Here is a 17,192-nt window from a genome sequence, read left to right on the forward strand (position 1 = left end):
TGCCACGTGTGCAGTCAACATCAATTACAGTCAGATGACCTCAGGTTTCACCCTGTGGTCAGTTTGTTCAGTGTGGACAGGGAAAACACAAATCCCAGATGAGCCTGGATCAGGGGGCGTCTCCTGTTCTATCGATCGCTATTATGTAAACTTGAGCCCGGCTCTGTAACATTAAAGCGTTCTCGGCTTTTGTCCTGCCCGAGCAACATTTGGATGTGTTGGAAAATGGCTGCCGTGACCAGACCTCTACAGACCTCGTCTCCCACTCGTTCTCTCTGCTCTCCTGCTTTGGAGTGACTAGATGCTTTTATGTGGAGTGACTAATACTCGCTCTAAAGGGCCTGGGGTATATCTCATTGGGTGTGCATGCGTGCATTTGTGTGTATGTGCATGTGTGCACGCTGTACGCGACCAATCCGCATTGACTTGCTTACATGAAGATGAGTCACTTTCATGGTCTGCAAAGACCAAGACACCCCCCACCACACACACACACATCATCTTGATCCATGCAAATGGTTTGATTTGTAAATGTGTACCATATAGTATCAATTCACACAAGAACACTTGGATTAGGGTTACAGTAAGTGAAGGAGGTTCGAGGTGAGAGCGATCTGGGCAGATTGGCACAAACAGTAATTTTCACTGTGTGAATACAAACGATTTCTGTGCCCAGTTATGCCAGATCAGATTCAAACAGACATTCAGTCGTCATTTAAACACGGAAGATGTGTTCTTAACTTTTCTCATCACTTCTGCAAGTGTTCGGTACATAGATTTTGAAGAAAAATCCAGAAGCCAGAAATAAAACAGAACATTTACTAGTTTTTTTTTTTGTCTCTTTATTTTAACCTTTAGTGCACAGTAAAATCATGTGCCAGCTCTAATGACTGCTTTACACATACAAGTACATGCGTCATTCACATACTTTTATTTAAATAAAGGATCTGAGTACTTATGGACTGCTGAGAGGAGTGGCTGGAGTTCCTGCTTCTTGCTCCTTTGCTGTCTTTGGCTCTCTTCAGGACAAAGCCAATTTTTTTTCACCCATCAGTGTCAGAATGAACATCTGTCAGCACCTAGATGAGCTCCTCACTTCTTTCCCCTCGTACAGTCCCTCTTTGCATGTGATTCAACATAATGTATTTAAATTATGTAGGTGGGATAGCGGCGCGGCTCAGTGCTCGCCACTGTCATCCCACAGCAAGAAGGTCCTTGGTTTGGTTAGAGATAATGAACACATGAATGGCTGATGTGGGTGTTTTACTTCAGCAGCAGAGCACAGTTGGTGATTGTATTCATGTTGGTTTTCGGGCCATGTGTTTTACCTGCTGCTGCCTTAAATCTTTGTAAAACGGGAAATTTTAAACCGCTTAAGACGTTTCACACTGATTTCATCATGTCCCGTGAGATTTCTCGGACTTCGTTTGCTTAAAACCTGAATTACCGTCCGCTGCCTAGCTGAGGTTAAAGTAGAGTTTGAACAGAAACATCGCAGTGCACTGTGTCCATCAGCTCTCTCTGCAGGCTTCAGTCAGTGTAAACAGAAAGAGAGCTGAGAGGATTTTATACAAAAGTTAATTCAAAGCAGCAGCCGGCCAACAAATGAATCACTGTAAGTGAAGTATCCAGCAGTCCATTTCTCTTCAAGAAATCATGTCTGCGTCCTGCTAATTAGTTTTCTCGGTAATGTGACGGGGATATAATTACAACGTGGATTATATTCATAGATTTTAGATTTTTGTTTGCTTGCTTTTGTTTGGTTTTTCTTTTTTTTTCTTTTTTTAGCCATTGCTAAAAAAAGTTCCAATCCAAGTTGCATTTGAGAGATTCAAGTCCTAAGACACTTACAGGGTCAGATGTAAAAACAAAAAAAGATTTAGGGCCTTTTGTTAAAGTTAGGAAAAGCTGTGGTTTTGGTTAGACATTGAAGTAAACTCTTAGACTTTTTCTGCTGTAAACCAAGATCTTAAAATCCCTTTCTCCTAACTCGAGTGAAGGGAATGAAGATTGAGATTTGGGGAATTAAACGTACATTTCTTTTTTTCTTGTTACATTGAGATTCAGACCACTTTCATGCCTACATGATAAAAAACCTACCAGTCCACAGCGAATTGGTCTAATAGTCTCACACATAACATCAAATAACTCAGTGACTGTTGTTTTTACATTTTAGTTTTAGTGTGAAATAAAACAAAGTAGAAATAGTTTCGGGTTCATGCTAAGCTAAACTACTAGCTTCTTATTTACATCACAGGAATGACAGCATGATCATCACCATCAGTCATCAGCCTTTCACAAGAACCGATGTTGTGTTGCAAAAGGAAACAGTGCAGAAAAAGAAAAGGAATTCTTTGTCAGGTAACATTTTACTGATCTGTTGTCAACTTGTTTGATATTTTAATTCCCAACATTTTCCCCATCGTCGACCACATCAGCTGAAAGCTTTAGAGAATTGGAAAACAATCTGATAATTAAAGTGAGAAAAAAAACGAGTGTGAGAATTCACTGGCTTTTAAACTACAGTGAGTATTTCAGGGCTTTTGCGATGCTAGTTGGCAACGCGAGAAATGCAACAGCATCGCTATGTGCCATATTTTATTGTTTCACTGTTTTCTTGTGCTTTACGGTCTAAACGGTTTGTTAAGTGTTTATTAAAACTATTTACAGGCGAGTCAGTGATGTAATTATTCCCTGCTGCAAATTAGCAGTACAGAGGTTAGTTTCTATAAAATGCCTGTTTTTCCGCTTAGCATTTGATTATGTAGTTATTGATATGTGTGAAAAACGCAATTTTCCCCCTAAAACACATCCTATTCATCCATCCTATTTAGGATAAACAGTTTATTGTGAAACTTTATGTTTAAGATGATGACTGGTTGGGCAGCGGTTTAATTGACCGGTGCTTTCGGTTCTGCTCCCCTCTGGCTGCCATGTTGGCACAAACACACACACTCATTCTATCTTCTGCAGATATCTGTTGCATGCAATCTTGAGAGCTGCGTGATTAACCAAACTGCTTGACTGCTTCCCTCAGTGGCACATCGCAGCCTCCCTCCCTTGCTCCCCGTTCGCCTCTTTGATCACACACATTCTTACATGCAACACACACCCTCCCACCGGCTTCCACAGTTTCTGTTTTCCTTTTGATTTCATTTACTGCAGCAGGTCGGTTTTAATTTATTTATGCTCCCTTACCTCTCATTCAGATAATTTGTTATCATGCCTTCCTGCTCCGTGTCGCTCTCTGCTGATCCTATTCAATTTGGCTTTAATTAGTGTGTTCTTGATGACTTCTTTTGAGGTGCCAACTCTTATTTTTTTCCCTTTTAAAAAAGACTATTCTCTGCTGATTCGTGTAAATGAATAACCTCAAGATCGGGTTTAGCGTGGACCAGGGAATGATGCTTTATCGAGAATTCCCATCGAGTTTTAGGGAAATAGTTGTGGCCTCTTTGGCTCTTTTTGATTTGAAAGGAACAGGAAGCGTATAAAGCAGCTGTGCGGCGGCTGAAACGTTTTTTTTTCAGTGGCTCTCATTACGTTTATTTGGGTATTCTCTCACGGATCTGATATCAGTTAATGATATGTCAAGATGCCAAAGCTGCTAGAGCCATATTTTCTTTAATAAATGGAAGCTGATTTTGCCAGTGCTATGGCATGTTGTTATTACCATGACATGGAAATAATAATAATAATGATAATAATAATAAAATTTCTCCCAGCGGATAACTGTTTCCAGTTCTGGCTTCGCTCATACCACTGAGGGTGAAAACCGTCTTTATGTTCAAGGGACTTTGCAGTTTCATTTTCCTTGGGCCGCGTCCACGCAGCTATTTTGGAAGGCTTTAACTGACGTCTGTTGGATTATGCAGAGAAACCACAGCGTCCTCTTTTAGGATTTTTTGTTTTACTTCTCAGGCCACTAACAGTAAATCCTTTTTCCCTCCAGCCAACTCCTGGTTTTATGCAGTCATGGTTTTCTGCCTCTTCGTTAGATGCGAGACTCAGCAGTTGGCAGATTTAAAAGGCTACCATTGAACTGATGGAAAATTCCATTTAATTTTTACTGTTAACAAACGGTTGATTTGTTGATTTTTTCTTTTTTCTCCCTGCAGCCACAGAATCTATTTGTGTGGGCCTCTGTGCATGCTATCTGGTGCACAGAAAATACTGAAAACGTCTCCAAATTATTCAGAGTGAGTGAAGGTAGACTGCCAAGTATGAGAACAGGCAGCAGGTAACCACACAGAATAAGTTCAAAGTTAAGAAGATGTTATATTTGTCCTGTCATTTTAGTATTATTCAAATATCTCTGCAGGTCTATGTTTTTAATCTCAGCGCTGTCCCTGTAGATGTTATGCTGAATTTTATAGCCTATAACTGCCTAATTAAGTAAATCTGTGCAGATGATACTGCAGTTTTATGAAAAATCATATCTGTTACACGGCAGTATTTTCCATTTGCACTAAAATTCACCTCAGTTTAATGTAACAGGATAAGTATTTTACACGTTCGTTGATAAGTAGCTTTTGCGCCACATTCAAATAAATGCAAAGCTTAAATTTAAATGAAATGAAAAATTGAAAATGAAAAATTCTCATTTCAACCACCGTGAGTGAAAAAAACTGGATTGAAAGCTCTGTGGTTTTAAAAGAAATGCAGTGACATCAATTCATCAAGAACAGATCAGCTGACCCCCAAACTAATAAATGCCGAAAAATTATCTATGAACAAATTAATTATTTGAGTGACCCACTGTATATACTTACATAAGAGTGCAAATCCAGCAGAAAATCCATTAGTGAAAGAATGACTAAATATGTGAACGCATGAATAAAGAATTAGTAAATGAGCAGAGTCGGCGCATGAAAGGAGGAAGGTGAATAATGGATGAATGAATGAATTAGTCAAGAAACAACCAGTGAATGGGTGATTGATTGAACGAGCAGTAAGTAGATAAAAAATTGATGGATTACTCTGTGTGTGTGTGTGTGTGTGTGTGTGTGTGCGTGTGAAAGAAAAGAGAGATGAAGTATGAATGAGTGAGCAAAAGAATCAATCAGTGTGTAAGAATGGAGGAATATGTGGGTCAGGCAGGATATGAGTTTGTGAATGAAAGAAGAGTGAATGAACACATGGATGGGAATGAAAGTCAAGAGGAGTGGCAAAGACAGTAGCAGTGAATGAGTTAAATAGTGAGGGAGAGACTCAGTGTGTTTATTCATCAGATACTGTTCAAATCAATCGTTTCACAAGAGCACCATGAATGTGTGAAGCTAACTAACAGGCTGTATTGCCGTTCAAATACTTAAATCGTAAAGTGTCAGACACACAGCGTACTTATAACTCATTGTACTTTACTCTGATGTTGTGCGTGAACCTAGATTTAATGTTGATTTTAATTACATAAATATTTTACAGTCAAATTCTTCCTCCCGAACCCAGATCTTTCTAGACATGTTTCCTTTTTTCCCCCTGCTGGTACAGTGTGTCGGCATGGGGGGAAGACATATTATTAGTTATCTCAGTGTTTGCCTCTGTGGGTTTCCTGTGAGCTAATTGGAGCCCTCCCATGTGTCCCAGTTGAAAAACTGCATGTTTTGCAGTTAAAAATAGGTACAGCATTTCCTGCTGTGCCAGGGACGGTATTTGTCTCACAAAAAAAACCCCACCTTGGTACAGCTTGTTAATTTTAGTGGTAGCTGCAGCATTGGAAAATCATGCACATGCACAGGCAGAATACGCAAATGGCCAAAGAGCCTCATTCGAGTTGATGTAACAGTGGGAAAAATTAGTCTTGTTATCTTTTTAATGGGAAAAATAAAGTTTATGCCTGAATTTCTAAGTTAGGAACTATATCAATGGTGGATTTATTGTGACTGAACCAGCTGCTCGTTGTAGAGCTTTACAGTCTCCTAGTGTAACGTTTTCCACTACAGAGCGGTTGATTTTGGTTCCCTTTGCTTTTTCTTTCATTCTCTGCAAAAAGGCAGTTAAACTAACCAAAAAGCTACGTGTTAGTCAAGGAAAGCTCAATTGTGCAAAACATTTGTGCCAAATTTTCCACCAGCACAGTTGTTATTGATCCTAATACCATTCTTGTGTAAGAAATAAGACATTTTTAAAGAAAAACGTTACAATGTAGACATGGCAGTGAAAGTCTGGACACACAAGCTGTGCCTTTTTTTTTAATGAATCAAAATTAGTTGTAAACTTCAACTAAAAGTTGATATTGCTGTGGGATATTTGCATGGTGGCAATGATTTTATCCGCCATCTAAATAATCCCACATTATTGCAACCATTACGCCGGTTTCATTACAAAGCAATCTGCCAGGAATGCACATACACATATTTCCTTAGCGAGTGCAGAATGTAGCTAGATTACGTCAAATTACATCAAGTCAGTTAATTGTTTTTTTCCTGGAGTTCGTGTGTGTAAGCAGACTTCCTCTAAAACGTCTGTGTAGACAGGCTCTCCCGTTCTTTTTGCCAAAAGAATTCAATATTTGTGGAGATCTGGATCATTGATGTGTGCAGCTATAGTCACATTACACCTCACTAAGCATGAGACAGATATCCCATTTATAAACTGGACTGTAATAGATGCAGGTCCCGGAAAGCTTCAGACGTAAGTGGCAGGTACGATGTCTCCAGATGAGACTGCCAGAAATTATTCAGTGTTGGCAGACATTTGTACTTTTTTGTTTCTCCTTTGGTTTATTTATTTATTTATTTATTATGAAACGCTCTCCCTGAGCACACCGGGCTCTTCCCGTCAGACTTGATCAATTGGCTCCATGTAATGTTGTTCCAGGGCTGCATTGCCATACATTATGTTGAAAACACTCTCTCCGAGGATGGGGTGGAGGGCACCATAAGTCATAAGCAAGAAACTTGTGTTTTGGATAAATGTAATCATTGTCATAGCAACAGGGGCTGGAATCTCTGATAGCAGCTATTTTTCTGTGGAAAACATTGTCCTCATGTGTGTGTTTGCGTGCCATGTGTTTGGGGTTTGGTTAAGTGCAAGTGTTAAAAAAGAAAAAAAGACGTGTGTGAACATTTGCACTTTCTTTAATCCTGCGGGTTTATTTTCTTTCTTCTTCTTTTTTTTTTTCCCAAGTCTCACCCACGGTTTGGAAAATGTGTGTTTTAGAGAAAAGAGTTTTCCAAACAGTTCGCTGGCGGAAAGAACGACTCTAAAAATGTATAATATGTGCATGGCTTTCTTATTTGACTCAATCTGCTGCATATTCTGGAGTGAAATTCAAGTGCTAAACAGCAAAGAGGAGCCTCATGATATCAGTAACAGTTCAGGGTCCTGGCTGTCGTGCTACATGCTGTTTTTAAGTGGCTCTCTGCAACAGCTGGGGAGCAGGGTTTAATCCACAGTGCGAGGCTGAATTATGCATTATACTGTGAATGCTACACCATGTCTATTTAAATGCAGTGCCTGTCCTGTCTTTTGGGTCTCCGCTGCTTGTGCAGCTACTCGGCTGTAGATGCCACATAAAGAGGAAGAGTGTGCTGGAGAAAACCAAAAATCATATGCAGATTTCTCTTTGTGCTTCAATTAAGATTTTTTTAGTGGATATTTAAATTGATGTGCTGGAAGGCTAAAGGTCCTTGCTTTGTAAATCCCTGATATTGTTAGCTTTAAAAAAAAATACTTTAAAAAATACTTTTAAATAGAGAGGCTTGTGAAAACTCTTTGCTTGTTTAGCATGAATAAATAGGCCAGCGTTTACCTAAGTAAAAATATAAGCTCTTAAATAGCTGTCAGTATTCATTCATTATAGCATGTATATGCCATGGACTGCTGAGTTTAATGCACATAATTACATAGATGTTGGCTACAGCAGAGAGTTTTCACTGCTTTTATTAATCCTTGCATTATAACTTTGCTGTCTCTGCAACTGGCTGAAGGACCAATAACAGCAAGAGTGACAGACCAATTGGTTGTTGCACTGCCCCCTGGTGATAGTAAACAGCTACTGCATGTAGATGATAGTCAGCAAAGCTTTTTGTAGGAACCACTATTTCCCCAAATGCATGTCATCAGATTAAAACCCAAGTGGTTCAACCACCAACAATGGTCATTGAATACATACATGAATGTGGATAGCGTGTCAAATTTTTTTTTTAAATCACTCAGATCTTTACACTTGTGTCCTCAAACAATAACTAGCCAAGCCACAGCTATAATAATAACACACAGGCTTCATTTATAGCTTGTTTATATATTAAGATTTACAAAATTCACCTTTATCTTAAAGTTGCCACTATCATTATTTCTCCCCCCCTTTCAGCGTCAAATGTCAGGGTCTAAGTTGAAGTAAGTTGTACTGTAACTTCGGTCTAATAAAAGGTAAAGGATCAGTAGAGTGCCCGGTGCTATAACTGGTGCAGGAGCAGCAGAGAGAGCACTGCCACTCTGGAGAAAAAGCTGTTATTCTGCCAATGTTAAAATTGCAAACCCCCATTATAGTCATGGCACAGTGGCCAGATAGTGCCCATTCAGGGCCGATGTGCTAAAATTGCTGCTTTTGAGAGCTCGACGACATCAGAAGATACAACAATAGTGACTGGTGACTTGTGAACATGTGTTCATTCTTATATAAGAAACAATGGTTGACACAGAGCCCAAGCAGGCTGGCTTTAAGGGGCTCTAACGGAAATCAATGTAGAAAAATAACAAAAGAAAAAAAAGATTGCTTTTTTAAAAAATACACATAATTGCGTTTTATAAGAATAATATGATTTGTGTATGTTTTTGTTGCCAAAATAGTGACGGCAGTTGGAAACACCAGTGAGTGTAGCGCTCCCCTACCTTTCTAAAGGGTAAAGATTCTGCTGTAACAGAATTTCTACACTAAAGGATTCACTTTAGAGTCCAGGATTTAGTTTAATTACAGTCTGGCGAGCTGGACCATAATCAATCCAGTCATCACACTTACCTTTATACCACTGCAATCATCCTCAGGTGTCTAATCAAGCAATATTCTAGTGCAGAGAAAAAGACCTTTTTTCAGCTGTCCTCATCAGCCGAGCCCGTCTTTTATTCCTGCCTGTTTCACCTTTTTTCCTCCTGTTATTGAAGTCCAGATGTTTGAATCAGCTGCTTTGAGCAAGCGCCAGACGATTCTCTCCTTTCTGCTTCCTTTGCAGAAGAAAATTATCACATTAATTTTTCCACTTTTCAGGATGTAAATCCAGCGAATGGCGCATTATGCATGCAGAGAAACAGAAGCATGAACCAAATAAAAGAGCGAGCTCCTGTGAATGCATACATGAGGCTGTTGCCGTTTAAATAAAATCCCACACCATTCTGACACAATCACATATTTGAAAATATGCTTAAAGGGTAAATGCTTTCATGTGAGGATAGAAGCGGAAGCATCTACAGTGTGCTCCACATTCATAGTTTGTAATGGTGATACTGGAACCTTGTCTTTGTGCCTGTCCACTATAATTGTTAAATACAGACTAACATCACTGTGAAACATGCAGGTTACAGTATGCCATAAAGTTGGGCTGTGTACGAGGAGGAAAGGTGCAAATCGTTTTGAAATTGGTGGTCTACAACCACAGAAAACTGCGATAAAAGGATGTGTTAGTCCCCATTCCACCAAAGGGAAACAAGAATGTTCAGTGATCTAGCCCTTTCAAGGCTGATCCCTTCAGGCCGCTGCTGCTGGATAGGCTTGACCCTGCCTTTGTGTGGAGGCAAGACTGCAACAACAAACAAGTCTGCTGTTTGACGTACAGTCTTGATTCTGAGTTTCACAGGTGAATGAAGAAGCAGGTCTTAGTAAAGGGATCGAGACGTGAGATATACTTATATACAGGAGTGATGTACTTGAAGACGTCACTCCTGCTCGATGTAGTGATCACGAGCAGTGCATGCTTAATCTCACGTAATTCTATGGGCAGTCCACATTTGTTGTATAGATAATTTGTACAAAACACAACAGAAGAGAAGCTGGTATATCTGTTCACAAACAAGCCAGCCAGTAATTTCAAATCTGATGTCCACAAAGTAGTTTTGTAGATGCATTTTTTATGAACAGCCTGAACTAACCTCGGTTTCCTCTGATGACTTCACAATAAAAGCTACTCAGTGTAGCACTGAGTACTACAGTACTACAGCAAGTGTACTTTAAATTAGAATGAGCAACAGCAACATGTGACATGGCTGGCAACCGTAAGCGGGAGATTAATGAGGTAAAATTAAAATGTAGTGCTGCATAATTTAAATCCCTACAAAATATGTGATTGAAATATATGCAAGGGCAAAATGTTCATAGGTATTAGGCATGGGGAAAAAACTACATATGGCATAGTATCTCAATTGTTTTCACAGTGTCGTTGTATCCAGGGACTAAAAGCATACTAAATACTAAAAGCCAGAGGACTCATTTTGCCTGATAGGAGGCAAGCTTTCTGCAAATGGTTGCAGTCTTACTTGGACTGGCTGCAGTCACTCTCAGAGAGACTGTCAAAGGTTTGCAAATAACTGCTGTGTAATTTATAAATGGAGACATGCCAACATGTTGCCCTCAGTCTGAATGAGTCTGAATTTGCACAACTCAAGGGAACTCGACTCAACTGGCTGGCCGCTTGTTGTATTCTGGTTATATTCCTATAGAACAGGAAGGCTGCTGAGCACAAATGAAATGTGAATTTCTGTCTATGCAGACAGCAACAGATGTGTGATTTTCAATGATTGACTACAGATAATTGCTGTATTATCAGAAACCGATTGCAAGTAATTGCCAATTTGACCCCATCCATTCAGAGGCTGATAGCAGGCTGACTCTGTGTTATGGCAACATTTATGGGAGGTTTTAGTGACAGTGTTTTTTTCATTTTGCAGCTAAAAGGGAAAAAAATAACAGAAGTGAGATACCTTTTATCTTATTGGATAAAACTGTTATTGACAATGTTTAACTCATCTGCAGTTGCTAAAAGATGATAAATCACAATAAATGTTACAAAATGTTAAAAATCGCAAATCGTAGCGTGGGGTTCCTGGTGAATCCCACAATTTTATAATGTTCTTTATTAAACTTTAGCTGCTGAATACAACAAGCAGATGAACACATGGCTTTAGGTTCTTTTGGATATACGTTGATGCAGAGTCTGTGAAGGAGTGGCGGCAAGTACAGCGGCTACAGAAAGAAGTACAGGTATTAAAAGAAGTCAGAAGGTTGTGGAAAAAAACAGTGAAGTCCAATCAGAATGGCTTTTTTGAAATGAGAGCAGGGGGAGATCAACAAAAGAAGAGCTCAAAGAGACTGAGGTGTTTTGTGAGGAGCTCAGTTTCATGAAAGAAGCACAGTGTCTCAAGTGCAAATACAGTAGTTATGTGTGCAGAAAAATCCTTTTTTTTTTTAAACCATGAAGGAGATTATAGGAAAAAAGCACAACTATAAACAGACAGTGGTTTGACTCGAATGTGATGGAGAAACTGCAGGATAATTGACTGTCCTCAGCTCACACAATGCGGGACCTGTTCCCAGCTGACACCATGGAGAGAAAAATTTAGCCCGTCAATCGATTCACACAGCACAGCAGAACTTCCAGACATTTTTTTTTTTTCTTTCAACACTGAATGGCTCATTTATGTATAATTATGGTGATAAGTGTCTGCTGTTATGATCAGAAACAGAGACTGTTGCCAAGAATGAGCCAAATGAGTGGAAAAATGGCATTCAGGGCAGTGAACGCCATTGTTATTATTAGCGCACCATTATTGACAGGAAGTACATAAATCACTGTTGAAAAAAAATGGACAATATAATAGTGCACTTGTATTAAGGATGAATGTGAAGGTCACAGCATGATTATTCAGAAAAAAGGAGAAAAAATTAGGGATGACACAGTCCAACAGTCGGGGTTATTACTGATTTATAATCCCCTTTCCCTAGATTAAAATATGGAAAACTCTGAGAGAATGTAAGTGTAAGTTGAAATAATTTCTACTTAAAGAGGGGGATTTTTTGAAACAGAAGCTACCTTATATGGATGAAATGGTGGTGTGCTAGTTTACCAGCTAATGGCAGCTAGCTTGGTTAGAAAGCAGTGTGAGTGCATACAGACACACATAATTTGTATTAAGTAATAGACTGAAAAAACACTAGAACCAAAACTGAAGCACAAACTTCTGATATGGTTTGTTTCACACAATAATGTAAAGCAATGCTGGATATTTTAACATGTGGGAATTCACCTCCTTTTAGAGCCAGCCCCAACTTGTCCCTAACTACAGTGTCACTTCCACGTTAGCTTTGGAGGATGCCACTTAAGTCTGAGGCTTGTTCTTTCCAAGCTCCTTAGACTAACCTGTGAAAAGTAAAAAATGTTAGGACCTTTGCTGGGTCAAATTATTGTATTATATGTACACATTTCTTAAAAGTAATGCTATTTGTTACTTAAAGTAATATGTTACACTACTCATTATATTACTTTCTTGTTATGTAAAATGACCTTAAAGCATTGACACATAATTACAAGTTAACAATAAAAATCTGAGGCAACAGTTGCAGACATCAACACATATTTGTATTCTAATAAGGACACACATACATGCTTTCTTTTACTGCTATCAACACAAGGTAACCAGCCTAAAGAGACTTCAAAGCTGTCACCATGGTGATTCTACATTAGAGCCATTAACAGGTAGAAATGGAGGCTGCATGCTGACAGCTCATCACTCCTTTCTTACCTGTTGAAGTTCAGGGTCTGGCTGCTGGGCTGGGGTCAGCATTCACTGAGCTTTAACATTTTTCTGGTTTTTTTGCTAGCTTTGTGTTAGCATGCTGCCAGTCTGGCAACTTGGGTAACATCAAACAAACATACTAAACTTATAGATAGGGATGGGTACCGGTTTCGGCACCGGTTCTGACATAAACGGTAGTAACCACACCGAAAAGCAGCGCACATTTCGGTGCTTTATTTCAGTGCTTTTTTTTTCCCTGAGCTGTGGCGTGTCCAGCGGGGTGGCCTGGGGGGCACAGGCCACCCCCCAACCAGACTGGCCACCCCAGGTGCCACCCCGAAGCCAAAACAATAAAATCCAATGAAATATCAAATGTACGATTATGTTTTCACAGTGAAGCTCAGATATCCGAGTGTAAGTGAATGCAGCATCGCCTTCTGCGCTATGAGCATCATGTTAGCAAAGGTAGGAGAGCCAAGCACGAAAGACAGCATCACAGAAAACAGTTTTTCGGCGAAAGATTAACAGTTTAACGTAGCTGGACTGGCCATCGAGCATGGCGGAGCTTCCACGGCGGCTAGCAGGTGGATGAGGGAAGGGTAGGCAGGAGGAGGAGAGACCCGAGGCGGCTGCTGGTCCGAGTGTCAGGTGAACTGAACTTCAGGTAAGAAGTTATGACCTGGAGTCTATCTGGGTCAGACCAAGTTTAGGTGGAGTTTATTTTCGTTGTGCTGACTTTTTACACTCAGTTACAATAACTAGTACTGCGTACTAGCTAGCATGACAGAGTTTCTATACAGCTGGGTGGGTGCTGTGATGTTACTGATGGTGAACTTTATTTTATTCATAAGGTTAGTTTGTAGAGTTTCCAACGGCTCCTTAAAAAATGGAATGGTCCCTCATTCAGAGAAAATATTACAGGTTTTGTATTGAGCTGAGAAGAGACGCAGTTTGTCCCGTACTTTAACTATAATGAAAAAGACACAAAGCTGGAGTTATTCTGTGTCTTTACCTGGCACAGCTTCCTCTTCTTCTCTCATTCTCTCCCCTCTCTCTCCTGTTGCTACTTCTATCATGAAACTGATCAATGATCAGCTGATCGGCTTTTCTCTCTTGTTTGTTTATCGCCCACTTTGCACCAGAAAGAGGAAACTGCTGGATGTCGCGTTAAACAACAGCAGCACGTTTAAGCTTGATCAGCTGTTGTTAGAATTTATTTAATATTAATTTCTAGTATCAGCTGATGTTTGCTGGAGCCACAGCTGTAAAAGCTGCTGGTCATGATGTCGGTTTGGATATGTGGTGAGAGGGAAACATGCAGATGAAACCAGGAGATGTCCTTACTAAATCATCAGAGCTGAACAGCTGATGGAGAAACAGGTTTACCTTTTAGGTGACATGAATGAGTTGAAGTTATGAACTGTTTCTGAGAGACAAATAACACCAGGATCCTTTTTTTTATGTAGCTGACAGCTGGTAACTGTGCAGGGGCAGGTCTAGCAAAGTTATGCCAGGGGGCCAGGTAGGGCATTAACAGGGAAAGGGGGCCACAAGGAAATACTTTTCTTACTTATTCTCATTTAAAATATCTCGCTTTTATTAAATAACTATCTGAATCTTGCGAACAAAGTTTTTATCTGACGTAAAATTGATAGAAATCATACATAAACCAACAAGACAGTGTACATCACTGTCACAACAGCGTTTGTTTTCATTCAAAGGCTTTATGGCTTTAATACCTGGTGGGCCGGTCTGTAGTCAAAATGCCCAATTTTTTGTCCCAGTCCAGCCCTGCAGGTTAATACTGGCAGTTTCACCATGCCAGCTGACTGTATTTCATCATCAGCCAGTGTTGTTCTTTATACATCAATATTACCAAAGTTTACCATAAGGCAGCATAGAAAGTATTTACTTGCTTTCAGGTTTCATTCAAATGTTAGTCTTTTCATTTGTTTCCCCACTTTTTTCCTGTTTCAAAATCAAACACCAGTTTGTGAGAAGATTATCTTCTTTTTTTAATAGGCAGATAAAGTTTTGCATTGGCTAATTTGCCAATTGTATGTTAAAAATGTTTGTATTTTAATATTCAAAAATGTTTTTGCCCAAAACATATGTGCCCTATATGTCAGTAAAAATACTATGCAAATATTGCTGTCCTTGAATGCTGAGTAAACACTGACAAAGCACTGATTGTATCTCTTGTACTTCACCAACGCAGTATCTAAAAACTTTGCACCGTAGTGGTTAAAACCTCATTCTAATAAGAGTCAAAAGCAAATTCAGTTATTAGGTTTACAGGGTTATTGAATGATGGTTAACTGTTGGTAGAATTTTTTTTAACATTATCTGCCAATTACATCTGCCACCCTTCTCCAAATCTGTGCCCCTACCTGGCCCCCCCAACAAAAATTTTCTAGACACGCCACTGTCCCTGAGATGTGATACACTTTAGATTCTAGCCAATCATTTTACGTTTCCGAGGATAGTAGGCGGGGCCAGCTACGTACGTTCTTTTTGAGCAGAGCTACAGATTAAAAATGCCCAAGGCAAAGCGGTCAAAAGTCTGGCTGTACTTCACAGCAAAAGATGCAAACTCAGCAGCCTGCAACAAGTGCTTTAAGCTGATACTGTGATACTGTGCAAATGAGGTAACTCCTCGAATCTGATGAAATACCTGGCGACGCATAGCGTTTTTTTAAAAGCCGAGAAATGCGCCGTATTTGATAGCTTGCTGCGAGACCTCACACCGTGCACATCTACTGCGGGTGTGGTGCCTGTTATCGGACCCGGAGTTAGCAACATCCCCCAAAAACCCGAAGAGGAAAGTCCTGGCCCCTAGCCCTGTCAGTGTAGCAGAAATGATGACGGATGATGATGGCAGCAGCAGCCGTTCTTCTCTGCGTGAGTAGCTTAATGTTGTTCGTGTGTAATTTACATTGAGTACGCTAACACGTTATTAAATTGCAAAAAATGCATGTAAGGTGAACTAGCAAACACCGTCGTAGTTACATGCGGCTGTCTTCTTGTTTGATGGCAGATACTCCCTTCACCCTGGCCAAAAAGGCTAAAATGACCAAAGAAAAATTGGAAAACAGTTAAACATGAGAGGTTTTTGGACAAAGTTTGTGTTTTTTCCATTGATTAAGCACTGCTTCCAGCCAAGAGTGAGACCATATATGCCCTATAGCTGCAGAAAAGGCTAACATTGTTATCTTTTTACAAAAAAACAGCTGAACATGAGAGGTTTTGTGACCAATTTTGTGTTCTCCATTCTTTAAGCACCGGTTTGAGCACCGTTTAAGCACCGGCACCGTTTCAAAAGTACCGGTTTGGTACTGGTATCGGATAAAACCTAAACGATACCCATCCCTACTTATAGATATATTACAGTTGTTTATATCAAAGTATAAAGGTCATATTATGGGAAGAAATGGTTTAACAGTTCAGGAGAAACAGCAAAAATGACCTAACAATAAATTTTTTCGTGTGTGTGTTGATGTACCCTACTTTGAGTTGAGACTGTATATTATTGCTATATGTTGTTATTTTTAACCCAAACCACAATTACAAAACGTTTTGGGGAGTTTCTGAGACTCTAAATCATCAGTTTGATTTTTCCCCCCCAAAAAAACCAATAATACATTTTTAAGCAACAAAAATTGCACAAAAACGTATTTAGCAAAAATGATCTAAATTAAATGTGTTAGTTTCAAATAATTATGTTTTTGGTATTTCAAGTTTCAGGCTTTACATGGATAAAACATAAAAAATACATAACAATACACTCAATCACGAAAAAAACCATTTAGATGTCCAAAGTTGCAGTTATAAAGACACATAGACAGGTGATAAATTAACACCTGAGAGCTACCATGTGACACCAGCTTCAGTGCACTTTGACAGTGATTCAGTCTTCAGATATAATTGGAGAGATGAAACACCATTTTTCCAAAACATAGCAATAAACATACTCCTAAAGCCAATAGATCCCCATGCGCCTTAGGTTTTTCCTTTTATTTGTCACAGGTCTTTGACTTACAGGAGACAAGGCTGATATGTGAAAACTGTGTCACCCTAGAACAGATTGACTGTTCCTGAACTGTGGCCTGCTGTGGATTACTGCTTCATTATTCATCCTTACAAATTGCCAAGTGGACTGTTGAATTAAGCTTAGTCAACCCAAACAGGTGAACGGGGCCAATGTCTGAATCACTGCACTCATAACGCTGAGCAGTTTCACAGATTCGTAATAACTATAATGTGTCTGATTATAACTACGAACCGACATACACAAGCGGGTCATCTTTGTTTGCATTTTCAGACTGGAGCGATTATGAAACAGAAATTAAAGTAGGGGAGTGCTTAACTTAAATAGTTTGTTCATGCAAACTGGCAACAGTGTTACAACAGAGCATGCACATAAGTGAACTGTAGGACTATACAGCATACTCTAATGTGCAATGTAA

The 17,192-nt window shown here is 39.5% G+C and overlaps 1 protein-coding gene across 2 annotated transcripts in view; it reads left to right on the forward strand.

Annotated features, from left to right (window-relative positions):
- Nucleotides 1–17,192, forward strand: part of LOC102076326 (potassium voltage-gated channel subfamily A member 4) — a 53,743-nt gene that overhangs the window by 17,034 nt on the left and 19,517 nt on the right. The window contains exon 2 of one of the 2 annotated variants that reach the window (XM_025901122.1): nucleotides 2,258–2,439. The exons of the other annotated variant lie outside the window; for it this stretch is intronic. The gene's annotated coding sequence lies outside the window, so the exon portion shown is untranslated. Of the gene's footprint in view, nucleotides 1–2,257; nucleotides 2,440–17,192 lie in introns of those variants that run through there. 2 annotated transcript variants of the gene reach the window in all.

The sequence above is a fragment of the Oreochromis niloticus genome, linkage group LG1 (assembly GCF_001858045.2).
Source record: "Oreochromis niloticus isolate F11D_XX linkage group LG1, O_niloticus_UMD_NMBU, whole genome shotgun sequence".
Classification (NCBI taxonomy): Eukaryota; Metazoa; Chordata; class Actinopteri; order Cichliformes; family Cichlidae; genus Oreochromis; species Oreochromis niloticus.